The 6,222-nt window shown below is 31.5% G+C and overlaps 1 protein-coding gene across 1 annotated transcript in view; it reads left to right on the top strand.

The window, feature by feature from the left end:
• Window positions 1-1,073: 1,073 nt before the first annotated feature.
• uif (sushi, von Willebrand factor type A, EGF and pentraxin domain-containing protein uif) overlaps window positions 1,074-6,222 on the top strand; it is a 71,753-nt gene continuing 66,604 nt past the window's right edge. Inside the window, exon 1 of the mRNA XM_088203769.1 lies at window positions 1,074-1,397. The gene's annotated coding sequence lies outside the window, so the exon portion shown is untranslated. The remainder of the gene's footprint in view (window positions 1,398-6,222) is intronic.

The raw sequence follows: 6,222 nt of genomic DNA, 5'->3' as shown, positions 1-6,222 counted from the left end.
TACTTTTTTATGGAAAATAAAATAAACGGATCTTGTAGGGAAATATTGTAGGAAAATTGCGGGATTTTTTTTTATATACGTCTTTAATACCCTATTATAACACTTTATTTTGCTAACATGCTAACTATAATTACATTTAACTATCATTTATATATGTGCCGTTTATAAATAATAGTGATTTGATAACAATTACAAACGTAGCACGATAAAGTGGAAAAAAACGCACCGTGTAGCGTGGCCGTACCAGTACGGCCATACTGCTCTAAAGGATAATATTATTGTAGATCTATCATTATTACATGACAAACTCTAGTACAATGTGCTACATACGATTGTAAATACAAGGTGTTACTTTATCTGGAAATCGATTATTTCATAATACAGTTTTTAATTGTGTCTGTTTTTATATAAACGAATTTTTATTACATGAATTGAATCCATAGCTCTTGATTATTAGTCCTGCAATCTACAGATTATAATAGCATTATTTGTATAATATTTAAAACAGCATAACGTAGAAATGTTAGCTTGCTAATTTTACATGAAGTCTTTTAGATTTATTTGGATCTATTTATAGGCAATTTTTTTATTAGATCATTTACTTTTTGTTGTGTTGGTTTTAGTGATCATGCAGTTTGAAGTGTAAGATTTTCATAGCACGTGTAACATCATTTTGGGAGCAAATTGAATTTTTTTTATACTGAAGGCATCGATGTGATATTATACAATATATTTTTATTATTAATAAAAATGATATGACCCATTATAAATTTTATAATATTCTTATTTTTTGCTTAGATAATCTTCTCCTTCTTTCAAGATTAAATTCATCTCTCCCCTTTTTGACGTCTTTCCCAGAATCTCATAAACATGACAAAACACCAAATTCGGAGCTTTCTATTGAGCCGCCTGTGGCGAAGCCGCCCGTATCTCCAACGGAGTATTCTCCGCTGTGTTAAGGCACACAGCACGCATAGATAACTACCTATATACCTGGCGCGGGTTTTATACAGGTTATATTGTAGAGAGAGACTTTACTACCTGTCTGGTTTATTGGCCACGAGTCGAGCCTCAGTCTTGAGGTGGCACCGCCAGCGGAAGGCGGTCCGTTGGCTTCGCGCCGACCTCACTTTCCAAAACTTTACTACCTTAGGATATTTATAACACAGATAAAATAAAACAGTGCGATCATTTATCGAATCGAATCGAACGCAGTGCGACACGGTAAAATGGTGTGACAGGTTTTCAAATCGAACGTTTCGACAGCACCATATTGGATTAATTGTGTTGGGTGAATGATTCAGAACTTCGGTTCCGTGTGAGACTAACTGAAACGATTATATACACATACACTCGGACGAACCGTTGAATTGGACTTCAAGGATAAAGCTCAACAGGTGAGTGGGTTGGCGTATTTTTACCTGCCGGCTTCGCAGCTTCCTGTCTGGGGATAGAATATTCATATTCGTAATGCCAATATTCATTTTTTAATTACTATCAAATTATTGCGAGTTGTTCGTCTGAAGATGCTGGCGCTGAGTCGAGCTGGACCGGCAAATCAGGTTTTTTGAAATTCCCATTCGGGCCGCGATGGTCTCTGCTCATTTCACCGTCTCGTCGGACCTGATCGAAAAAGTGTTACACCGCATTTAAATTCATTAAAAATCATTCAGCTCTGTGGAATTTTTGTGTATGCAGCAACCACCAGAGTCGACTTGGGTATAAAAGTATCCTCGAAACGCTCGAGCACGATTGCGTTTGCCTTGAGGTGATTTGCTAAAATGTCATGGGTTATGTGTGTGCTCGTTTCGAACACAATACACGTCATAAAGTAGTATTTTTTTAATGAACACATAATGGAGACATTTAAGATTGTAGAAGCTAGTAAAATACTTGTGCAAGATAAGTAAATTCTCATTTACATAGAATTTAGAAAATAAAATTTGCGTAAAATTTCGATTTTATGTAAAAACAGTATCATATTTTGATAAGAAATTTTAATGAAATTGTAAAATCCGGTGTTACATGTGATAATGAGATATTCATAAAAAACTTCTTAACATCTTTATACTATCAGGAAAATAAATAGTTTTACTGTAGAATTTTATGTCATTAAAGAATTTGCAAAGAAGCAATACAGGCAATAAAACATTTATGATCCACGATGCTTTTAAAATTCAATCTTGTCTATAATAATATGATTATTAATATAAATATAATACATGCTATCAAGTGTACTAATAAAAAATATCCTGCATATCTGATTTAAATGTCTTACTAAAACAATAATTCACAGGATTTTTTCATTGACCATCAATAAGCCACATAGATTTTAAAAATAATAATGCTAAGAAAGCACAATTATGTGCTTAAAGATTATTAATTGTATAGCACAATATAAAATATAGCATAATTTAACCTCACAAAATCTTATAGTTTTTTATCATTTTATTTTAAAACACGAATCTTTTAAAACTATATATATAGTTTATGTTACCGCAAAGTAGAAAAGCTGTCACCTTTATCGCTTTTGTAATTTATGTTAAAAGCCTTTGGTATTTTAGTATTGAGGTCTGGCGAACTAATCAAAGTATCACATTATCCATTTAGGAGTCAAGTAATTTATAATATATTTTTTAATATCAATCTTTAGCAATGAAAGTCGTATCAAGAATCGTTCTCATTGATTTTTACAACAATGGCGACGAGTTGTTTGAAATTATACTTTTTTCGCATTACCATCTATAAATATTAATGACGTTGTCGATGATCATCACGATCTCCGGGTGGATGGTTCATGACTAACAAATTCCAAGCGCAATTATTATTCTGTGAACATTGTCGCTTTTCTGTCTATGAGTCGTACCGGTCGGTGCTCAATCTTTTCTTCTTACCGAGTGAAAGACGAGAATTGTTTCCGAGAAGAGAAATGACTACACCACAAATTCGTCCAATGATTCACGGCTTTCCAACGTGAAACGTCAAAATTTTTGCTCATTACGAACGTAAAATTGACCTCGATCGATTTTTTCGCTGATAAAACTCAGGCAATTTAAGAGATCGTCAAGATTTTGGGTAAACAAAAAACATGACATCAGAAATTCCTATGTTTGCGGTTTCATATTTTTCCACTATGGTTTTCCTATTAATACGCATCTGATTCGTCAAATGAGTGATCCTAAAAATGCAACAATTTCACACGTTCAACGCGATTTTTACCACATTAGAAATCTTCGTAAGATTTGCAATTTCTCCTATTGTTATGTCTTATGCCATCTCTAGATGCACTTCCTGTTATCATAAAAATATGCATAAAATCTCATTTTTTTAAAAATATTTATGTATCTTATACAAAATAAATATTGCGAAAATTTTAAACCCTTTTTATAAAGATATACTTAATTAAATTTTATAGCTTATATATATATATTCAATTCTTTGACAGTTTACCCAAAAACGTTGTTATCCAATGCCAAATATAGTAAGCATGTGGGTTGCTGTTGTAAATTCAGTACACAACATACCCATAAAATGAATAAAAATATCTTAAATTACATAAATTCTTCACAGCTTCTTAACTAAAAAAAATCGGTCGCTTTATAGAGCTTTTTTAATAAAAAAATAAATTCACTCATATGATTTTAAAACATATATTTAACTGCATTTTCTTAGGCAAATCTATGTGTATGTGTATTTAAAAAATCTAAAAAATTGAAAGCTTATGAATGAAATATTCAGATGCATATGATTTTTTTATCTATATTAAATTATATATATACATCTATTTTAAATATTAATTTAATCTACAAATTTAAATGATGTATAATTAAATTGCTATTATATATTGCTTGACCACATTTATATGGAAAAACTATCTTTAAATACCTGAGTCACACACTGATCGTTTTTTTTTGTAGATAAGGCTATGTTGTGCACCTTGAATTATAATGCCTTAACAAATAAGTATATAACTAACAATAAATCAAAGCTAACTGTTTAAAATGTAAATCAGGCAACGTAATGACAATTTCAATATTCTTTTAATTCGTCTAACAAGTTTTTATATGGGTTACCGTTAACCGTTTAACAGACGTACGCGAGCGTTATATAACATCTATAATCACGTCAAGCTCGATTTTCCGATACTGTATCGTGAATAAAAATTAAATTTTGGAAATATTAACCACTAATTCGAAAGCTATGACTCAAAACGATGTTACTCATTATAAGTGACGAGCATATGTGTAATGATACGAGACAGGTGGTGATGTAACGATTTTATAAAATAATACACGGGGTCTTGAAGATCGGACCTCCGGCGATGTCAGTGTTAATCGGCAACTGGAATGTTGCCTCTTTTGGGACCTTGAACTTTTCAATCTCACCCACCCGTTATAAATGCCGAGCTCATCGAATATCCTCACGGTGTGGCATAATGGCCTATTTGTACAGGAATTTAGCATTATTTGTATTCAAACGACTTCTAAAGGTTTCATAGAATTCGCCAAGACTATCACGAAATAGTTTTTTCGACATAAACGAATTAAATCATCAAACTTGTTGAGCCATACAACAATTTATTTGCGATTAACTCGATCGTTATTTAAACATTCTTTTTTTATTATAAACATTCTAAGAATGTTGCAGAAAAAATATGGGACTCTGGAATACGAGAAATCTCTTGGCAATAATAAAATATTATCTCACCTGTAACGAAAAAATACAGGTATACAGATCTATAGAAAAGATGCTGACTTTGACGACGAAAATAAAAGTACAGGCATTCTAACATTCCGATAGAGCTTAGGTCTTTTTTTGTGTCAACAATAGAAGATATTTCAAGGATATTTGTTGCTATATATGTAATTGTTAAATATGATAATTTTAGACTATCTAAGCTACAATTTTTATATATATCGTAAATGTCGAAAAAATGAATATTAATACACCATAACATTACAATGCAATAAAACCCATAATATAATTTGCATATATATTTTTTCACATAGCAATTTATGTTTAGTCCGACTTTATTAATTATACGCGTATATATATATATATACCTGCAATTTTTAACCATTGTTTTTTAACTGATAATGCGAAACTCTCAGATAAATATATTTTTATTGTTCAAATCTTGTTAATCGTTAAAAAGTAAATGTGCGTGCAATTTATATATTTTTTGCCCATCTTAACTTTCACAACTGATTTATTATTATATATAGTTGAGTTAAAAACTTTCGTTTGTAATATACTATTTATTACAATAAATATAAAATTATTTATATTATATATCGACAAGTTTGTGGTTTCTGGCCAACGTTTTAACTACGAGATACCGGATTGTCCAGTTATTTGAAAATGCCACTTCAGGAGCTGTGCGTTTAACAGTTATAAGTTTGACTCTTTTCGCATATTTTCATTGCGAATGGTTTGAAAGTGTTTGCTTATTAAACATTGCATTTTACGGTTCGTTTGTCGAACCGTAGATAATTGCAAAATATGAAGTTGGAAGCTGAGACGATGATATGAAAGAGTGCAGTTGAATTTTAATGAGCCTTTTTACGGTTCGCTCGCTTCACAAACGCATCTCATTTGCATCATAAAAGCGTACATTTTCCAAATAACAATAATCACAAAGTGTTAATTTTTATATTATTGCATTACATCTACGATGTATAATGTGTGGTCTATATATGATAAAAAACATAGGGCTTGAACTATAATTTGAACCAATTCAATCATGCACTTGAATCCATAATTTAGATCCCGAATCGAACTTTTCTATGCCTGCGAAGGACGTATATATGTATGTATATAATTATAATCTCTAGAACAATACTTTCGTTAAGAGATTGGCAATTCTGATCTGCATTGTTAGTGCTATTATAAAATATCCCTAGCATGAAGTAATTAAGCGTCAATCAAACGAGCGTGAAGAATTGCGTAATTTTAATATCTAAAAATGAGTTTTTCCGTTATTTTTAAACTGAATATAGACGACATGCGTGTACTAAATATCACAGGTAGCTTTAACCGACGTCATCTGGGTGAATACAGGTGAGGTCGAATTCTTTCGCGGCCGGTTTTTGATGCGACCGAATCGCGGTGGTTTGTGTAGATAAGGAAAAAAGTGCGGCAAATCAACAGTAGAAATTTCACTCGTATATCACGATCTCGTTTTCTTTTCTAGGAGTATTATAAATTAAATGTACGTGACTT

This window comes from Plectrocnemia conspersa, unplaced genomic scaffold (genome assembly GCF_051122295.1).
Source record: "Plectrocnemia conspersa isolate PC_06_02 unplaced genomic scaffold, ASM5112229v1 ptg000014l, whole genome shotgun sequence".
Taxonomy (NCBI): Eukaryota; Metazoa; Arthropoda; class Insecta; order Trichoptera; family Polycentropodidae; genus Plectrocnemia; species Plectrocnemia conspersa.
This window is presented reverse-complemented; position numbering and strand designations above follow the sequence as displayed.